The sequence below is a fragment of the Carassius carassius genome, chromosome 1 (genome assembly GCF_963082965.1).
Source record: "Carassius carassius chromosome 1, fCarCar2.1, whole genome shotgun sequence".
NCBI classification, from domain to species: Eukaryota; Metazoa; Chordata; class Actinopteri; order Cypriniformes; family Cyprinidae; genus Carassius; species Carassius carassius.
Genome location: NC_081755.1, coordinates 12,859,120 through 12,879,496, shown reverse-complemented (window position 1 = coordinate 12,879,496; position 20,377 = coordinate 12,859,120). Strand labels below are relative to the sequence as shown.

General features: G+C 38.6%; 1 protein-coding gene across 1 annotated transcript in view; it reads left to right on the top strand.

Annotated features, from left to right (window-relative positions):
* The window catches only part of LOC132146361 (zinc finger protein 658B-like), a 910,027-nt gene that overhangs the window by 118,446 nt on the left and 771,204 nt on the right, over positions 1–20,377 (top strand). The gene's annotated exons all lie outside the window — the stretch shown is intronic.

Genomic DNA, 20,377 nt, shown 5'->3' with positions numbered 1-20,377 from the left:
TTCAAAAATGTAAATGTTCTGTAAATGTTTATAAATGTAAATTATCAATCACAGGGCAGGGTAAGATGCTTATCCCTTTAAATGTATTTTATTATGTACTATGCTTCTAAATTTTAGTTGGAAAAGGGCAGAACTATGTCTACCTCCAGAAGAGCTGAAGAAAGCCTGTCCGTGGCCTCTCAGGATTCCCACGAAACGGCAACCTCAAGCCCACAACCTCAACCTAACGATGTGAATATTTCTACTTTAAACATCATATCATAATGTTCCCTGGACATATTAAAATCTCACTTGTTTGCTTCCACTCATATTAAACACGCTCACAAATAAACCCATTCAAACACAATTTGAAATGTCTTAAAAGCAACTTTCTTTTTTAAAGTTCAGCAATTATGGAAATTTGTTTATTGATTGCATTGCACAATATCTATCTATCTGTTATGAAGGAGAGTCGGATCAGGTGGCCACCATGGGCTCAACTCAGGAACAGGAACCCACCGTGGGCTTAACTCAGGAACAGGGCTTAACTCGGGAACAGGGACCTGCCATGGGCTTAACTCGGGAACAGGGGCCCGCCATGGGCTTAACTTGGGAACACCAGGGCGGAGCAGAGGACCACCACAGCTGAGTAGACGGGACAGAAGCCCACCAGGGCGAAGCAGAGGACCACCACAGCGGAGTCGATGGCACAGGAGAGCAAGTCTGCTCAGGTGGGCCTGAAACAGAGAACATAAACAAGTTAATAGTGGCCTCCGTGGCCATGATGAGATGGTAGCTGGCCTAAATAGACTCTGGGAAATCAACAGGGACCTGATCAACGGGGACCTGACTTGACATTGGTAAGTCAATGGGGACCTGACTTGACTCATGAAGTTTAACTGTTGTTTCACTTGACTCTTGGGAACTCTTGGGAACTCTGAGAAATCAACAGGGACCAGATCAACGGTGACCTGACTGGACTCTGGAAAGTTGACGACGACCTGACCGTACTATGGAAAGTCGATAGGGACCTGACTGGACTCTGGAAAGTCAATAGGGACCTGACCGTACTATGGAAAGTCGACGGGGACCTGACCGGACTCTGGAAAGTCGACGAGGCTGGCGACCATCTTGTGCAGAGGCGCCGGGCTGGCAGCCCTCTTGTGCAGTGGTGCCGGGATGGCGGCCATCTTGTGCTGGGGCGTCAGCTTAACAGGCATGACGAAAGCAGACTCTGGAATGGCGGTCATCTGGAATGGCGGCCATGATGTGACGACACTCTGGAGTGGGAGATACTGCAGGACTACGATGTTCCTCATCCACAACACCCACAGTAAATTCAGAGCCACTTTGTTGGAGTGCCAGATCTATATAAAACTCTAGTGTCCATTTTGGATTGTGCAGTGGCATAATCGATTGCTGTGATTCAGCTAGGCCTCCTCTGAAAAATATCATGAGGCACATCTCATCCATAGATGTGAAATGGGCCAGATCAATAAAGTCCACCACATAATCCTCAATAGACCGCTCACCTTGACAGAGACCAATTTTTTGCTGCTGGATTCATGGCTGGCCTGGATATACTCATAAAGCTGCTGGATCCTGAGAGGTGAGGTCTGCTGTTACATAGGAGAGTCAGAGTCGTTCAGATCCAAATGCAGTGCTTTATTTAAGAATGGTCAAACAGGCAGAAATGAGGAATGGCGTCAATTATGTCAGGGATAACCAGAGTCGAAACCAGAAACAAGCAGAGATCGGGGCAGGCAGCAGAGAATCAGAGTCGGAGTACACAGTCCAAAGAACAAACACGGGAATGACAAACACAGGGAGAAATGCTCGGAAATGTTAGACAGGCTAAACGAGACTTCGCAAACTGGTGGAGTGAGTGTGCTGCTTATATGTGTGTGTGTATTAGCGGAAATGAGGTGCAGGTGTGAGTGCACATGCAGGTGTTTGTGTGCAATCAGTACCAGGAATGAGGCAGGATGGGAAATGGAGTTCTTGAATGAGTACTGAGTGGAGTGCCCTCTACTGAAGATCATGGGCACTCCAACTAATGACCGTGACACTATCTATCTATCTATCTATCTATCTATCTATCTATCTATCTATCTATCTATCTATCTATCTATCTATCTATCTATCTATCTATCTATCTCTGTCTCTGTCTCTCTCTCTCTCTCTCTCTCTATATATATATATATATATATACACATACACACAGTGGGAAAATTAAGTATTTAGTCAGCCACCAATTGTGCAAGTTCTCCCATTTAAAAAGATGAGAGAGGCCTGTTATTTTCATCATAGGTACACTTCAACTATGAGAGACAAAATGTAAAAAACAAAAACCAGAAAATCACATTGTATGATTTTTATTATTAATGACATAATTTTGATTATTGGGTGAACTAACCCTTTAATGGCCCTTAACAGCCAACGTATCCATACAGAGGACCAATGCCCCAGAGCCACGTGGTCAATGGCCTTTTAAGGATGCAATGTTGAGGCACCTAGCATGTGTTTTGTGGGTTAGCAGCAAACCACTCCCACAGCAACACTGCAAGCTGGACTTTCCGTCATCAAAGTACAAATGACAGCCATCCTGACGTCTTTCAAATCGCATCGACTCACAAGATGTGCATCAGAAAACTCCTGATTTACAGACTCAAAGACATTGTCAATGTTGGATTTTGGCAAGGAAACACTCACATCAGGAGACACACACTAGTTATGGTAGCTTACCACGACAGTAACCCACAAGTTATACCTTGCCCCAAATCTGCGTATGTGTACCCCGACCAAAGACATTCATTGTCTTTCAGAGACATTCAGAGATTGTGGGAAATCAGTGGCTCTCATTAACATGACCATCCATACCGCCACACTGACCTATGACCAGCATGACACTGCCATCTGTGTCAGCCTGCACAACCAGAGTGTAAGGTCCAGGCACTCTGCCCAAGGAAGATATCCGGTGCTGGATGAAGGTTTCCTGCGTGTTCGGTCTTTCAGCGCGTAGAGTTATTCAATTTAGCTTAAACTCAAATCTGACTCCATTATTTATTTAATCTGACTCCATTTTAGTATGACCTCGAATTTAGGTTGGAATGCAAATTGGCTGTACGTCTGTTTCTGATTAGTAGGCCTATTCTTCTGACATTTGATTATTCTAGTTAAACTCTTTAGTTTATATTAACTTGTTCATTCGGGTGCTCATGTCTCTAACAAGGATTCAACGTAATCTACTAGAGTCAATAATTACAGAGTAAAACAGAATAAAATCAAATGTAACAATTTATTATCAGTCAGGTAAATATGAATTCTGCCAATTACATATCCAATTGAAACACATCAAATCATATCAATACAAAACATCAAATTCTCAAAGATGAATCTAAAAGTAAAATATGAATACCTGACCTTAGAAAATACATAGTATGAAGTGAAGAGACACACAACACACTACGGGCTTTCTGGCTACAGAAATCGCCCTAATCCTTTTGCTGCAATCCTTTAAATACCTCAGACCAAGACAAACATCCCCTGAGATGAAGACAGAAACTAACAATTGGAATTTGATTAGGTCAGGTCCCAGACCAGGGTAGTTTACACCTCAATGGGAACAGAAGGTAATTTACATGGAAGACCCTGGAAAAGGGCACTCCCATCACAGTAATCAAATTATCTCTTAACTCTTAAGATCTGTATCTTTTAATCTACTTTTCTAAGGTTGAGACCATTGTACCAGTTGCCCTGAGACAATACAAATGACACCAAACATGACTGTAAATATCACTTGCATTAATGCAGAATATTATACTATTGGCAATTTTGAGTGAAACTAAGTGGAGGGAGTGTGATGGTGAGGTGTGAACTGCTAGGTGTGGTGCATCTTCGATGGCACCGTTATTTATGATGGAGGGTATTCAAGAGAGTGTTCAAATGTTAATTATCAGGAAAGTCCTTTAGTTTCTTAGAGAGAAGTCGTCCCTCAGTCCAGACGGTCCGGCTCCAGTCTTACAAGAGTATGTGGATTCAAGTGCCCAAAGGTGCCATCCTCCAACTCGGGGACCTGGCGCTCTACCACCTTTCAAGTGAAGAGCACCAATCAGAGGTAGAAATTCCAGCTTTCTTCAAGGACACAATCTCACTCTGGAACCTGAATGGTAACTGAGCATTGAGAAAGACATATGCATACACATACACATTTTATATGAGTGCTTAATGGCAATGTTAACCCCCATTATCTGGAAGATAGTGAACAGGTCTCCCCATCCGACTTCAAACACATGCCGAGATAGCTAGATAGCCCTCGATGCCAGACACCAAAGGGGCCTGGCTGAACAGCCAACTCACATTCTCACAATACCAATACACAACACACACACATTTAATCATTTAGACTATAATTAATCAGTTACAAATCTATCTGGTATATGCATATATTGTTTGTATGTTTCACTATTGTAGTAGCCTAGTTACAATTCTAGTCCGAGATGTATTAGTTAGACTCTCAATGCTTATATTCAGGTATATGAGTGTATTTCTGCTTAAGTAAGATGTTTATGTTTGCTGCTTACAGGACAAGCTCCCTTTAACATTCCCGGTTTTGTTACATGCTCTGGGAGCAAATGTATTAGTAGTAAAATAATTTTTTTGTGGCCAGGGAAATCATTTTACTTAGATTCAATAAACGAATAACACTGTCATTTTTAGCAACGTCATATGACCCCTTTAACATCGTCATGTACATTACCATGCCAGTCCCTCCGAGTATTGTCCTGTCCTAAATATTGTACTATCCTAACAAACCATACATCAATAGAAACCTTATCAATGAAACACTTTCCAAAAATTGACCCTTATGACTGCTTTTGTGTTTCAGGGTCACATATCAGCATGTTACGCACAAATTCATCAGATGTCATCTTCCTCTCGAAGCATATTACCTGTTGAAAGCATTTTTTTCATGTTTTTATATACTTTTTAGGAGCACTTTTCACTCTTCTCAAGTGGACATTCCAATTGGATATTCCATAAATCAGGTTTTGTTTGAAACTCAGAGTTTAACCCCAGAAAAGGGAAACTAAGGTTATTTGGTTCCAATAAAAAACCATAACTAAACTTCTCAGTAAATTACCATAGTATCTTACTATGTGAACCTAACTTGGTCAGGAGCAGGTTTTCTTTGGTGAAACCCTTTTTTTTGGTGTCCTCCCCTTTTTTAAAGCATAAGTGTTGTTTAAATACCTCATTCATTCATTAATGCTGCAAAATGCGTTTATTGATGAGATTTTTGCCTTATTGTAACAGTGTCTGCATGATGAAAAGGAAAGTGGTTTCTGAGAAAAATAATCTGGTTTCCATTTGCATTTAGATTATTTTTCTTACCCATCTGGCAGATAATTTTACTGGTTTACCCCAGGAAAAAAGACTAAATATCGTTTTTTATTTTATATTGGAACTGCATCTTGAATTAAGTTTTTTTTTTTTTTGTACTTAATATGATCAATAATAAAAATTTTTTACATGGGATCCTGTAGATGAGGAGGCTGCATTAATTCATGGTAAGTTAAATTTACAACGGAAGTGAATTCTATTTAATTTGAATTTTATTTTTCAATATCCACATGCATATACATTTAAGCTTTACCACTTTTAAATGACATTCACTTGATAACATCTTGCTGCAAACTCTTGAAGTAACCTAATAATTAGAATTTCCTTTAGGATTTCCAGTGTGGTTGGATGCATTGATACTGATAACTGAATGGAACGGAATGGAAGGATGCCAGATGGAAGGGTAGTGCAAGATATATGCCATAACTACCATCACTAATAGCCTCGGGCCAGTAGCACCGAGGCCAAAATATAGTGCAGGGTTTCCACAGTCAGGGCCTGAAGCTCTGCTACGCGTCACTAAAACACGCCCTTTACACGCCTCTCAGAACAACGTCACGAAACCCCTCCATTTCACCAACAAAGAGAAGTTATCAGAAAACTAAGAAATAAGTCACTGGAACTAGCGCGATCCCAAAACGAACATGATAAAAGTGGCCGTTTGTTTGTATGCTTTGTTATATATTGAAATTCAAAACCATCAATGTTTTACTATAGAATAAGTGATACATTGAGCATAATGAATTAATTTATCTGGACTCAAAATTAATAAACACAGAAATAAATGTGTTTCTATTTTTTTTTATTTTTAACGCTTATGAAAATAGAATGCTAATTCAGTCTTTCTGTTTATTTGTAGCAGTAGCCTATACGTCACATTTAGAATGAATGATAATATCTCTATTTTTATAAAAGCCCCCGAACATAAAACATTATTATATTTTCATGATAGGCCACGTGGAGCTAATCTCTCGACGACACTTGTGACAGATAATATGAGTTACTAAACAAATACACAATTGATAGAAAATAAGAAGCTGCTGATTTCTTCAAGCGGTCATATTTACCATGTTTACTATGGTAATGTTAATGCCTAGTGTGCACAGACTTTTGCATTGCTTATAAATATTTTCGCCTTGTATGGTGATTATAATCCACATCAGATCAAGTTATTTCAAACACTCGCTGCTGACTGAAAGTGAGTTTTGAGCTCAACTTATTAAAAAAAAAGCTGTTTAATGCTGGTGTTAGCTGTTATCTTTCTGAAATGATCCGCAGTGCTGACGCTCTCTATTTTTATAAAAGCTCCCGAACAAAAATCATTATTATATTTTAATGATATGGTACGTGGAGCTAAACTCTCGAGATGACAGATAAAATATGTTACTAAATAAATACACAATTGTGACAGAGAATAAGAAGCTGACATTTCTCCAAGTGGTTGCATTTACCATGTTTACTATGGTAACGTTAATGTTTAGCGTGCACGTCTTTTACATTGCTTATAAATATTTCTGCTTTGTTTAGTGATTATAATCCATACCGGATCGATTTTTTTATTTAAAAAATGCGTTAATGCTGGTGTTGAAGCTTTTAGCTTTCTGATCTGAAATTATACGCGATGCTGACGCTCTCCAGATGCAGAGAAACTCCGCCTTTGTACAGAATCACTCCTCTAGCCCCAGCTGGCCCGCTTTGGCCCAAGGTTTTCGTCGGGCCAAAAAACCCTGGCCGTTGGCCCCAAGGAAGCCACAATGAGGCACAATCAAGCCCCGGAAGTGACAGTGGAAACGCGACTGGCCCTGGCACGCACTAGCATGCCCGGTTTCAGCTTGACAGTGGAAATGCAGCTAATGCATACATTGCCTACGAACCTCAGAACCTAAATGAGTACGGATTTTAGTCCAAGCTAACTGTTACAATTGATTTTCAGTGGACTCACAACATACCGGAGGACATAGCAAGAGCACCGGGATCTCTGTGGATTGTTATCGGACCCAGCAGCTGATGCAGGTGGTGGAAGGAGAGGAAGCAAAAGCAAGGATGCCGGGAAGGCCTAACGTTACTTGTTCGGCTATGTGACTGTGGCAGGGAGAGATTGGTAAGTTCATTGGGCATTAGTTTATTCATTGGATTACGTGTATATAAACAACATGCGTGTGTGACCTAGACGAGCGTCACTTCCCGGGATCCCGTTTCGCTTGGACTAAGGTCTGTTGTGACTTTGGCTTGGCAGGATGATTGTGGCAACTGTAGTTAACTGTAGTTATCGTGGCGGCAGATATTGTGGCTTTGACTTATTGTTGGTGGCGGCGTGTGTCTCGCATCTGTATATGCGACCTTTTTCAGGTAACGTTATGCGTTTTTAATGGCTGTAACAGCGTGCGGATTTGCTTGCGTTTCGTTAGTAATTCATGCTTTTATTGTAGTCAATACAAGGCTGTGTATGGGCGGATGATGACCGTATATGCGGAGTTATTTTCCTCATGTATCCTGAGCTCCACCTGCTGAGTGATTAAACTGAAACTATACTTCGCATTGCATCTATGGAATATTATCTTCACTTCTACTGACTCCCGGGTCCCTGTGCCTGTTATCTGGTAGGTCTTATTCATGTGCGTTTTATTACATAAATGTCTTATGGTGACTGGTTAACATGATTAGTTTTCCCCTATGTTGTAGAGTGATTGGGGCATGCAGTGACGTCACCGCTGTCTTGTTCCTGGTTGAACATTCGGGAATTCCATTTTAAGGCGGTTGCGAATCAGCTGAGTGGTGTGGGAGTGCTCTTTTGCATTTATATGGTCCAGTTGTGTTTTCATTTAATTGGTTTATTTGTTATTTTGGGTTAATTTCTGCATTATTGCCAGTTTACTGGAGTGATTATTTGTTTTTCTTTCTGTTTGTTTCAGTGACAATTGGTTTTGTTTTCTTTATTCTTTAATTTGATTTAATTTGGCTAACTTTGGCAGGCATTAAGTGTCAGCTGTGATTTGCCATGTGCACTGGGGCTTTTGGATTGGTGTGAGTATGCAGTGTACTTCGAGTAAAGGCCTGTACGGCCGGTCATGTAGCCCAGGCTGCAGCTCCTCATTGTCTTTTCTGGACCATTTGTGTAACTGTGGGCCCATTTTTACAGTGAATGCATCTTAAGCTATTGTCATTAAATTCAAAATAAATATTGTTCTATTTTTATACCAGTACCTCTGTCTCCATTGTCTATTTTGCCACGGAGTGGGGGACCTGTGTATAGTATCTTTAATAAATTCCTTGGGTGAGATTCCCAGGTTGGCGTAGTCAGGCATTGTTAACCCTTTGGGTCTTTAATTCATCTAAGTTCACTTAATTCATACCTTCCCTTTGCCATCTGGCCACATGAACAACCGTTTAAACCACCGCTTCTGAGCATCTTTCTCATCAATGCCAGATCAATAACTCATAAAATGGATGAGTTGGAGTTACCACCAATTGCTGTCTGATGATAATAACCAAAACCTGGCTGCACGTGCTAATTACCTATGCTGCAGTTCAACTATCAGGATGCACAATCCACCAGCAGGACAGAAACAAAGACTTGGGTAAGATCAGAGGATGGGGACTTTGCATCTTTGTGCACAACGATTGGTGTAACAACAGCAATATTATAGACATGTACTGCTGACTTAGAAGCGCTGTCTGTTATAAGTAGACTGTTCTATTTACAGAGAGCTAACAGCAGTAATAGTTACCGCTGTGTACATCCCACCAGATGCTAATGCTAGTGCAGCTCTCACTCAGTTACATAACACTATAGATAAACACCAATGAAACCAATGTAATCAACCTTGCTCCTGGCGATCGACTGTCCTGCAAAGTTTAACTCCAACCCTAATCAAACAAACCTGCCTTTAATTTTTCAATGAGCCTGAAGACCTTAATTAGTTGCTTCAGGTATGTTTTGATTAGGGTTGGAGCTGAACTTTGCAGGACAGTCGATCGCCAGGAGCAGGGTTCAGTTACCCCTGCCCTACATGATTGGAAAGTGCTTTGGGTGTACAACAATATACAATAAAGCGCTATATAAATGCATTATTCATTCATATGAATGATACAGTTTTTCTGAAATGCTAAAACACATTTCACAAACGTTTCCTCCATGTTCCCCAATGTCTAAACACACCCTTTTCTAAAGCTACATAAACACAACCACACCTTCCACTTCAAAACTCAAACTTTCACACCAAAAGAGCAGCTCGAGGCTTTCAAAAATGTAAACACTATACACTTCATCACACACTACAGCAAAACAATTGAAAACACAATGCTCAATTTGTGAGAAGGTTCTCTGTTTCATAACTGCCAATGAATATTTTTAGAATCTTTACAGTAATGGATGTTCTTAGATCTCTGCAGAGGATTAGGTATTTAAATTTGGGAGTTTCATATGAAGACTATAAAGCTATAGTAAATTCTGCATGTACACTACTGTAACACAACTCAATGCAAAGACAGAATCTATTTCACACAACAGTACTTGTGAAACATGATCAAAGTGTGAAGTTTTTTTTTTATTTACTTTATTCACACCACAATCACTGTGCAGCATCATGTCGCTGAGCTGCATCGGGCCACATCATCGGCTAGATTGTCTCTTGCCAGGCACTGCAGGAAAAACGCCCTGGAATGGCAAATCCATCCTTGGAAGGCCTCCACTGGGATGTCAACACAGGCCAGCTCCATTGCCCTTAGGAGGTTCTCTCTAGTGTATGGTTGTCTTTCATAAACCTTCCATCTCCATAATGAGAAGAACTCCTCTATAGGGTTCAGGAAAGGTTTTTGATTTGGTTTGTTTTGTAGAAGCGTACATTTTCCCAAATGTTCACATAAATGTGATGTGCGGGCCCAGGATGGGGTTGTTGGCGGTCCAGGAAGATGTCTTTTAGCTCCTCTAGGAAGGTGAGGAGACGTTGGGTGTTGTAAGACCCAATATCCTCTGTGAAAATGCACAGGTGTTCAGAACAGTCAATCAGGTAGCACAGTATTGTCCAGAAGTAATGTAGGCCACTGAGCAACACAGTAGGTCCACTAACTATACTGTGAACAAGGATGTATACTTACTTGCACATACTCGTAATGTAGGTCTTTGTCTCGCAGAGTTGCGCTCAAAGGGAACCCTATAGACCGGTTTCATCCGCATCTTTTGGCGCCGGAGAACTCTGTCTATTGTGGCCAGGATGACATCAATGCTCTCAAAGTTGACATTTTCGGCAATGACTTTGTCTCTGATCTCCCGGAGTCTGATGAGGTTGTTCTCACAAACCAGATCCACAATGAGGGTTTCTTGTGCCGCTGTAAATATGGCAACCCTCCCACCTTTATGTGGCATTCTTTCAACTCTAAAGAAAGAAATATGTGTTGTCAAATTGACATGTTTTACAATACAGTAACAACTGATTTGAAACCAATAGACTACTTTCACAGGCTTGTAAAATTGTATTGTGACAAAGAAAGCAATAGAGTACAATACCTGTTGTGTTGTCTGAATGCCCTGATAATGGTGGCCCCGGTGAACCTACTCAGGTTTGGACGGACTCGTAGTCCTGCTTCAACCATTGTCATGCCATGCACAATGACTGTTGCTCGCAACTCGTCCATAATGATGGTGCGAGGTTGTCTTGCTCTCCCTCCTGGACCTTCTCCTCTCCCTTGTTGGCCTGCTCCTCTTCCTCTACTGATTTGAACTCCTCTTCCTCGTTGGCCAGCTCCTCTTCTTCCATGGCCAGCTCTTCTCCCTCCTCTGACTCAAATTCCTCTTCCTCTGCCCTTCATCCATTGTGTTTGTTTGGAATCTTCAGCAAACTGTGCACTCTGAACTTGCTTTTATACATGTGGTCACAGTATTAGCAACAAGTGTCTTCAATTTTGAGTCGTTGTGTGGAATGAATGATGCCAGGTGTGTTTATTGTGTTCAAATATTGCTGACTGTGGCAAGCATTTCGCATCACATGAGCTTTTATTTGAGAATATGAGCAGAGTTCTTTTGCAACTTGTGTTTTAGCAACAGAAAAAATGTGTTAAGATTTATGAGAACGGAGGATTGTTTTGTGAATTGTGTCTTTTGTGTGAAATGTGTTTATGATATTGGAAAATGATGGCTAGATTTAGTAAATGTGTTTAGACAACTGGTCATTTGGTTTAGAGGATTGGCTTTTGTGTTTTAGCATTTGAGAAAAACTGTAAAAGGAATAGAAAGCATTGCTCACTCCCATTATCTCTCAAGAGTCAAAAATATCATCAAGGACACATACCACCCAGGACACCACCCGTTTAATCTTCTGCCCTCAAGGCAGGTGGTACAGATCCTTAAGAGCAAAATCAACTCACTTACAGAACAGTTTCTTTCCAGTTGCTATCAGTACTTTAAAATCATAAATGCACTAATGCCAAATACTATTCCAACCATGTTAATCTTTTAACTACATTCACTTATTTCATTTAAATCTCTTTTGTCTATACTGTTGCTATACAACATGCATTATACAATATTGTACAATCTGCAATACCATTGTCCATACACTTTATTTATCAGAACTTTAAACAAATGCACTAAATAATATTTCAGTTGAAATGGTGCAGTAAAACATGTGCAATAATATACATATGTCAACTGTGCAATACTATATCTAGTCACTAAATCTCTACAGTTCTCCATTTAAATTGTACTTTTGTAAAAACATACTGTGCATATCAATGCGAGGGCCAACATGCAATACTATAAATGGTCACTTTACTCAGATTGCTCAATGTAAATATATTAAAACCTGGTAGATTTTAATATTGGTATTGTGACCATTTCCTCTTCATCTGTCTGTGGTGCTGGTGCAGGTTCTGCCCCCCTTTTACGAGTCTCTGCATTCTTGCTGTTAGCTGAATAGAAGTCAAATGTTTATTTATTTGCCCTAATTAATCACAGCTGTTGAATAATATAGATGGAGAAGCAAATAATAAGGGACACTTTTTTTCAACAAAATGTATGTTAGATGAGTTTGTAGTTGATAGTTTGTAGTCCTCGTCAATTGCATGCATCTGCTCCACAAGAGCAATGCATTCTCCATTTCAGCGTCTTGTGGCATGCAGTGGGCGGACATTCCATTCCAAACGCAGACAATTTACACATCTTTCTCTCTCTGTCAAAGTGGCCATATTTGAAAAAAATATCACTGGATAACATAGCTGTTGGTCATTTAATGTTTCTATTCTAACATTTACATTTTTCCTTTTTTTTCTCAGAGTGTTACAAGCTCTTGGTACATGAAGAAGATCTGTAAAGTTGCAAAGACTAAAGTCTCAAATCCAAAGATAAATTCTTTATAAAAGTTAAGACTCTGCCATACCCCCAAAAAGGCTCATTCAAACACTCCCCCACATCTCTATGTCACTATGTCAAGTAAAGTCACCTTTGTATATATAGCGCTTTAAACAAAATAATTTTTTTGCAAAGCAACTGAACAACATTCAATAGGAAAACAGTGTCAAATAATGTAAAATGACAGTTTAAGGCAGTTCATCATTGAATGCAGTGATGTAATCTCTGTTCAGTTAAATAGTGTCTGTGCATTCATTTGCAATCAAGTCAACGATATCGCTGTAGATGAAGTGTGCCCTACTAAGCAAGCCAAAGGCGAAAGCGACAAGAAACCAAAACTCCATCGGTGACAGAATGGAGAAAAAAACCTTGAGAGAAACCAGGCTCAGTTGGGGGGCCAGTTCTCCTCTGACCAGACGAAACCAGCAGTTCAATTCCAGGCTGCAGCAAAGTCAGATTGTGCAGAAGAATCATCTGTTTCCTGTGGTCTTGTCCTGGTGGTCGTCTGGACAAGGTCTTTACAGGGGATCTGTATCTGGGGCTCTAGTTGTCCTGGTCTCCGCTGTCTTTCAGGGCAATAGAGGTCCTTTCTAGGTGCTGATCCACCATCTGGTCTGGATACATACTGGATCCGGGTGACTGCAGTGACCCTCTGATCTGGATACAGACTGGATTTGGTAGCTAGAGTGACCTCAGAATAAGAGAGAAACAGACTAATATTAGCGTAGATGCCATTCTTCTAATGATGTAGCGAGTACATCGGGTGTTATGGAAAGTGTTCCCAGTACCGGTTTACCTAATTAATGCAGCCTAAAAATCCTCGGATTATTAGTATGTTATGAGTAAGCCAGGTTAAAGAGATGGGTCTTTAATCTAGATTTTAACTGCAAGAGTGTGTCTGCCTCCCGAACAATGTTATTCCAGGTAGGTTATTCCCAGGAAGGTAGGTTATTCCAGAGTTTAGGTGCCAAATAGGAAAAGGATCTGCCGCCCCCAGTTAATTTTGATATTCTAGGTATTATCAAATTGCCTGAGTTTTGAGAACGTAGCAGACATAGAGGATTATAATGTAAAAGGAGCTCATTCAAATACTGAGGTGCTAAACCATTTAAGAGTTTAACCCTGTGAGGTCTAAGGGGGTTTTGGGGTCCTGGAGAAGTTTGACATGCCCTGACTTTTGTGTTTTTTTCAGTTGCTTCTAAACATATTCATGGCTAAAGTCTGAAAACACTGTATTCAGTACAAACTGGGTTACAATAATATATAAACAGCATGCATGTACATGATTGTATTTTTGAGAAAATGTTTATGCGTGGTTAGTGAAAAACTTAAAATGTTTAAGTCACTAAAATAAGGTCATAAAACACATACAGAATATTTATCAAACCTGGAGCTTGTAGCCTTGTGGTCTCTCAGTTTTTCAAGATTAGTTTTAATCGTGTAATTGTTAATAGATTTGAACAAAGAATTCAAGTGTGACTACACACAGGCCGTATTGATTGTAAATACAAAAATAAGATGCGGAAAGAAAATGCGGGAAATATTAAAATATTCACCCTTTACTTTTATATATGAACACAGAAAACTGCTGTTAACAGGTTAATATAACGTTTCTTATTATATGACTACAAAAATAATGGCAACTTACTCTGATGAACACGACTCTCCTCAGAGTGGCTGCGAGTGCTGCGTGGTCTTCTTGTGTGACAGGTGTCAGCTTTAAGGCACAATACTGCCACCTGGGAGCTCAACCAGGTAGTGAAGCTGGAGTATTTACATGTGGTGTGGTGTTATCATGAGAGAACTGTTCGATTTAAATATTGTGGTTATCACTATTACCGCTATATCTTCACATACTAAATTAACACATATCGATAATTGTTCCTTTGAATATCAAGGTTATGGCCCATATCGGTATATCGCGACACCCCTAGCTACAACAATCTGGTGCTCCTGAATCAGACACTGTAAGTATGTTTTGTCATTAGTTTAAGTATTTGCTATTGTCTGTTCAAATGTGTCATGTTGTGTGTGTGTGTGAGAGAGAGACAGAGTCAAACAGTGGCGTCAGCTGTCTTATCCGTCCATGGCTTGTGTACTGCAAACACATATGAGCTTCATCACTGTGTCTGTCACGCCACTCTGGTCCTCTTTCGGGTTTGAACTGATCGTAAAACTAAAGACATTATTAACTGTCTTTACATTTATTTTGAAAGAGGAAGCTTGCGATTATGGAAAGGGGTTGTGTGCTTGCGGTGTTCGGCCAATCACAATGCACTGGCTCAGTTGCAGAGCAGACTGGGCTTGTTGGAAGGAGGGACTTTGTAGAAAATTATGCGTTTGAAAGAGGCGGGGCATAGAGGACCTACAATAATGTACAGCATTTTAAAAATAATGTGTTTTTTGAACATTAAATCATGTCAACATAGTCTGTTAGTCAAAGATACAAAGATGAAAGATTAAAATATACATTATCTAAATTTTTTTACAGTGAATAAAGTTAATCTTCAAAACCAGCAAATTCAACTGTAGGATTCAGATCAACACAAATACTCCTCAAAGAACAATGTCACAATTGTATTGTTGTATATCATTTTGTTTCATGATATGAATTATATAATTGTGTTTCTTATGAGCTTCCTGTGAGTTTTATATATCTAACAATCAGGGCTTTACATTAACTTTTTTGCTCACTAGCCAATGTAGCCAAGTTACTAGCCACACAGCATTTTTACTAGCCACATTTTTGTTGTTGTGAAATTACTTGATAAAAGTTGACTATGGCTGCTAATATTTACTTGAATTAGATTTACAACCCTTTTAAAACCACTGTACAAACCCAAATCAATAAATGTATAACAATACAGGTCATTATCATTAGCTCTGGTTGTGTGTAAAGCTCCTTTTTTAAATAAAACCACGCATTAAGATAAAGACACAAAGTAGCTTCTAATTGCATAATAAAAGTGACGCATGGATGTAGAAGATTAATTTGAAAAAAAAAAAAACTAACCTAAAAAAAAACCTAGCATTAGAAACACTGTCTGTTTAAATATTAGAATCAGACTCAGAATTAATTTATTGAACCACACTGAGAAATTCTTTTACAAGTTGCAATGGAAAGTAGGTCAGTCTCGAAACTGACGAAAAATGCATGCCATGGTTTGGACAAAGTTGCTTTTATCTTCATTAAAATTTGAGGGGAACGTTCTTCTCATCATTAAGAACACATTTCAGTTTGTGTCATTTTTGTGCTCAGGCGCTAATAATGACTACTGGTTAGGTTGCAACCCTCTACGGACACCTTGGCAATCGAATCGCCATTGACTACTAAATATGTTAGTTTACTCGCCACCAGACTGATTGATATATATATATATATATATACACATACATACATATTTGTAAAAATGGGAAAAAACTAACAAAAATACTGATAGGAAAATAATGTATGAATTCTAATAATAAGAACTATAAAATACACCAAGGATTACTAAAGGTTAATGAGCTGCTGGATTTATAAATATTAATCAGGTTTTGTGCGTTCGCTTGAACTGTTTTGTTGAAATCAAAACAGGACGATAATATGTGAGCGCCAGCCAATGGGATTGCCGTTTGCGCATTAACACCACCCACTACCGGAAAACCCGACAGTTCTTAAAAGCTGAAGACTTCCATAGGAACGCCATTATTTTGACAGGAAAGTACAACAAAGAATATTGTTTAAATGTAGCGAGTCAATTCAGATGGGGGGCCAGTTCTCCTCTGACCAGACGAAACCAGCAGTTCAATTCCAGGCTGCAGCAAAGTCAGATTGTGCAGAAGAATCATCTGTTTCCTGTGGTCTTGTCCTGGTGGTCGTCTGGACAAGGTCTTTACAGGGGATCTGTATCTGGGGCTCTAGTTGTCCTGGTCCTCCGCAGGAGGGACTTTGTAGAAAATTATTCGTTTGAAAGAGGCGGGGCATAGAGGACCTACAATAATGTTCAGTATTTTAAAAATAACGTGTTATTTTTCATGTTATCATGTCAACATAGTCTGTTAGTCAATTTTTTTTTACAGTGAATAAAGTTAATCTTCAAAACCAGCAAATTCAACTGTGAGATTCAGATCAACACAAATATGTAGTTACTCCTCAAAGAACAATGTCACAATTGTATTGTTTTATATCATTTTGTTTCATGATATAAATTATATAATTGTGTTTCTTATGAGCTTCCTGTGAGTTTTATAAGTCTAACAATCAGGGCTTTACATTAAGTTTTTTGCTCACTAGCCAATGTAGCCAAGTTACTAGCCACACAGCATTTTTACTAGCCACATTTTCACATTTATAACAATACAGGTCATTATCATTAGCTCTGGTTGTGTGTAAAGCTCCTTTTTTAAATAAAACCACGCATTAAGATAAAGACACAAAGTAGCTTCTAATTGCATAATAAAAGTGACGCATGGATGTAGAAGATTAATTTAAAAAAAAACTAACCTAAAAAAAAAAACTAGCATTAGAAACCGTCTGTTTAAATATTAGAATCAGACTCAGAATTAATTTATTGAACCACACTGAGAAATTCTTTTACAAGTTGCAATGGAAAGTAGGTCAGTCTCGAAACCTCACAAAAATGCATGCCATGGTTTGGACAAACTGTTTTGTTGAAATCAAAACAGGACGATAATAGGTGAGCACCAGCCAATGGGATTGCCGTTTGCGCATTAACACCACCCACTACCGGAAAACCCGACAGTTCTTAAAAGCTGAAGACTTCCATAGGAACGCCATTGTTTTGACAGGAAAGTACAACAAAGAATATTGTTTAAATGTAGCGAGTCAATTCACTAAAATCATGTGAACATAGTGTCAGTAATTAAAAAAAATAACTAAGAATTTACTATCTGTGATTTGTCACGTCGCGCCACATCTACTGTAAACAGCATCACTGATTATAATGGGATCTATTGCATTTTGTTGCTCCACTGGCGCATGGTGTAGACACTGTGAGAGCCACGCAGATGCATGTGGACACTGAATTATGCTCACCTCCATCTCAATTTATGCCTGAAATTACACAGCCTATGTGCAAAACTATGTCAGAATAAACGTCTCTTCAAGTATCATAACCACAGTAACTTATGGCTTATGTGAAGGTATATGTGACGAGTGGGATGGAGCCGAGAGCCGTGGGAGCATTTCCAGTTCCATTAAATCATTAAACTATAAAAAAAAAAAAAAAAAAGGAAAAGTGCTCAACTACTCAATACAGTTTATTACTTACTGTCAACTTAATTTAAAGGTTGGTAATGTCAAAATTCAACATATATTACCAAATTTTTACAAATATACAAATTTTCAGGTTGTGATTCCATTAAAATGAAAAATAAATAATTGAAATCTCCAGAAAGTTTTACGTCAGTTTTTCATCTCTCCTTACCGTTTATATGGCAAGTAAAATCTTACTGTACTGTAACGGGCTACTGCTAGCAAGCGGCTAACCATGCCCCTTTACTGGCTCACATTATTTTATTAGAATGCATTATTTGTTTTACGTTCCTTTCTGAATACAGACACCAACCCATCCATGCACATCACATCCCCTGCACAGCCTGGAATATAACATTTATTTCCATGATTATTCACGCTTGTTTCTTCAGAATAGCTGCAGAACTTCTGATGATTCGGCTGTGCAGGTTCAGCTGGTGGCTGATATTGAACATTGGTGGGTATAAGCAAATGTTGCGGGAATAACTATTAGTGATTGAGGCTGTAATATCACAGTCTGTTATGTTCTGATTCAACTATTCTTCAGTGGTCTTTTGCATGCACAAGATTAACAGAAGGAGAAAACAATGGTGTTTGAGCCTCATATTATGTAGTTTCCATGTACAGAACTGTTATTATTCAACTATGCCAAGGTAAATACAGTTTTTCATTCTGTCACCTTTAAGCAAATACTACAACACTTATTCACATGCAATCACTCTCTCAATAATGCATTCAAACAAATGTAATACAGCGCTACTTCATCTGTATCTGATTTTGAATGAGCAGAAATCTGTAAGAAATGCATTGATTCGTAGGTAAAATAACTGACGAAAATGTACTGTTATTTTCATCTCAAACAATATTTGCATCCCAAAAAGCAGCAATTATACATTTTAATGCTGACAACCACGTTATTGGCTTGTCATGTGGTAGAAAAAAAGTTTGCAAACTAGTGTTATGATAAACCACTTTGAAACTCTCCTTTTATATTTTAATATGTTTTGAACAGAGCTGTGCTATTTCAAACATGCTGAAATACTTCAGACGTGGAGCGGTGTTTCTGATATCAGTGGAGCAGGAACGGGAAATGGTCAACCCAGTGCAGAGAGATTGTTAAATTCTCAGAGCTCGGAGTGGAAATTATTGACGCTCCACTCCGCTCAAACACTCTGCTGGACACTGCCACACAAATGTGGCTTTTGATTACTTTTAATGACTGTCCCCCTACAGGATTTAACACAGAGTAAAAGCTCACTACCAGTTACAAAGACACAAGCAATTCCAGTTGCATTTTTAATCTCTCTTTTAATTTCTTAAATTATCCTTTTTACTATGTTCTAGCCCACCAAACCAAACAGCTGAGAAAGTAAATGGACAGTATATTGGTTCCAGTGTTGGGCAAGTTACTCTGAAAATGTAATCTGATTACTTCTTTTAAAAGTAATCATGTTACTGTTCTGATTAAGTTATTTCAAAATTAATTATTATTTACATTACTTTTTTCTCCATGAAATTGATGAAATCCCAGCATACACACTCCTAATAAATATTTGTTATTACAGCATCAACATTCACAGAACAGTTATTCTTTACTAAAGCAAGCGGCTGCTGTGTGCATGGTTTATATGGTTTGGTGGAATGCCAGCAAAGAGCGCTGCATTTATAATCTCTAAAATACCTCTCAGTTCAAACATCTCACAAATCTGTTAACACACAATAAAAATATGCATAATGAATCTACATTTTCCTTACTTCAAACGAATACTTAATTTGTGGCTCATCATTAGCCTATTATTTTTAACAACAAAACATGCTAAAACAGTACAATGACAAATTCTCTCATATTAAACTTTGAACTTTTATTAATATAAGGAAAATGTTTTATCTGCATTGTTACACAAAAAAATTAAAAGGTCTTTGGATTTCCTCTCTTTAAAACTATAGTACTTCGTGGTTCATTGTTAGCCCATTAATTAAAACACATAAGCCATAAAATAGTACAATGGTACAAATTCCCATTGGCATTTAAAGATCTAAATTTTATTAGCAAAAACGAATAAGATGGATAATGTAACCAAAATAAATAAGGTATTTTCCCCCTTTTAAAACAAAAGCTTAGTTTTTGGTTCAATGTTTTATTTTAAATGAAAACAGCAAAAACGACAAACTCGCTTAGCCGAAATTAAACTTTTATTCACAAAACGTGTGCTTTTGGATCAGTATCTTGCATCAATCTCATCGTACGACAAACCAATCCCTGTTATAGCCTAAATAGAAGCTCTGCATACGCTTGCACCTGTTAATTGTTTGTATTTTATATGAGTTAATTTTGCTTTTGTGCAATAGATGAATAACAATTTATTTGTTTTATATTTTTTATGTTTAGATAC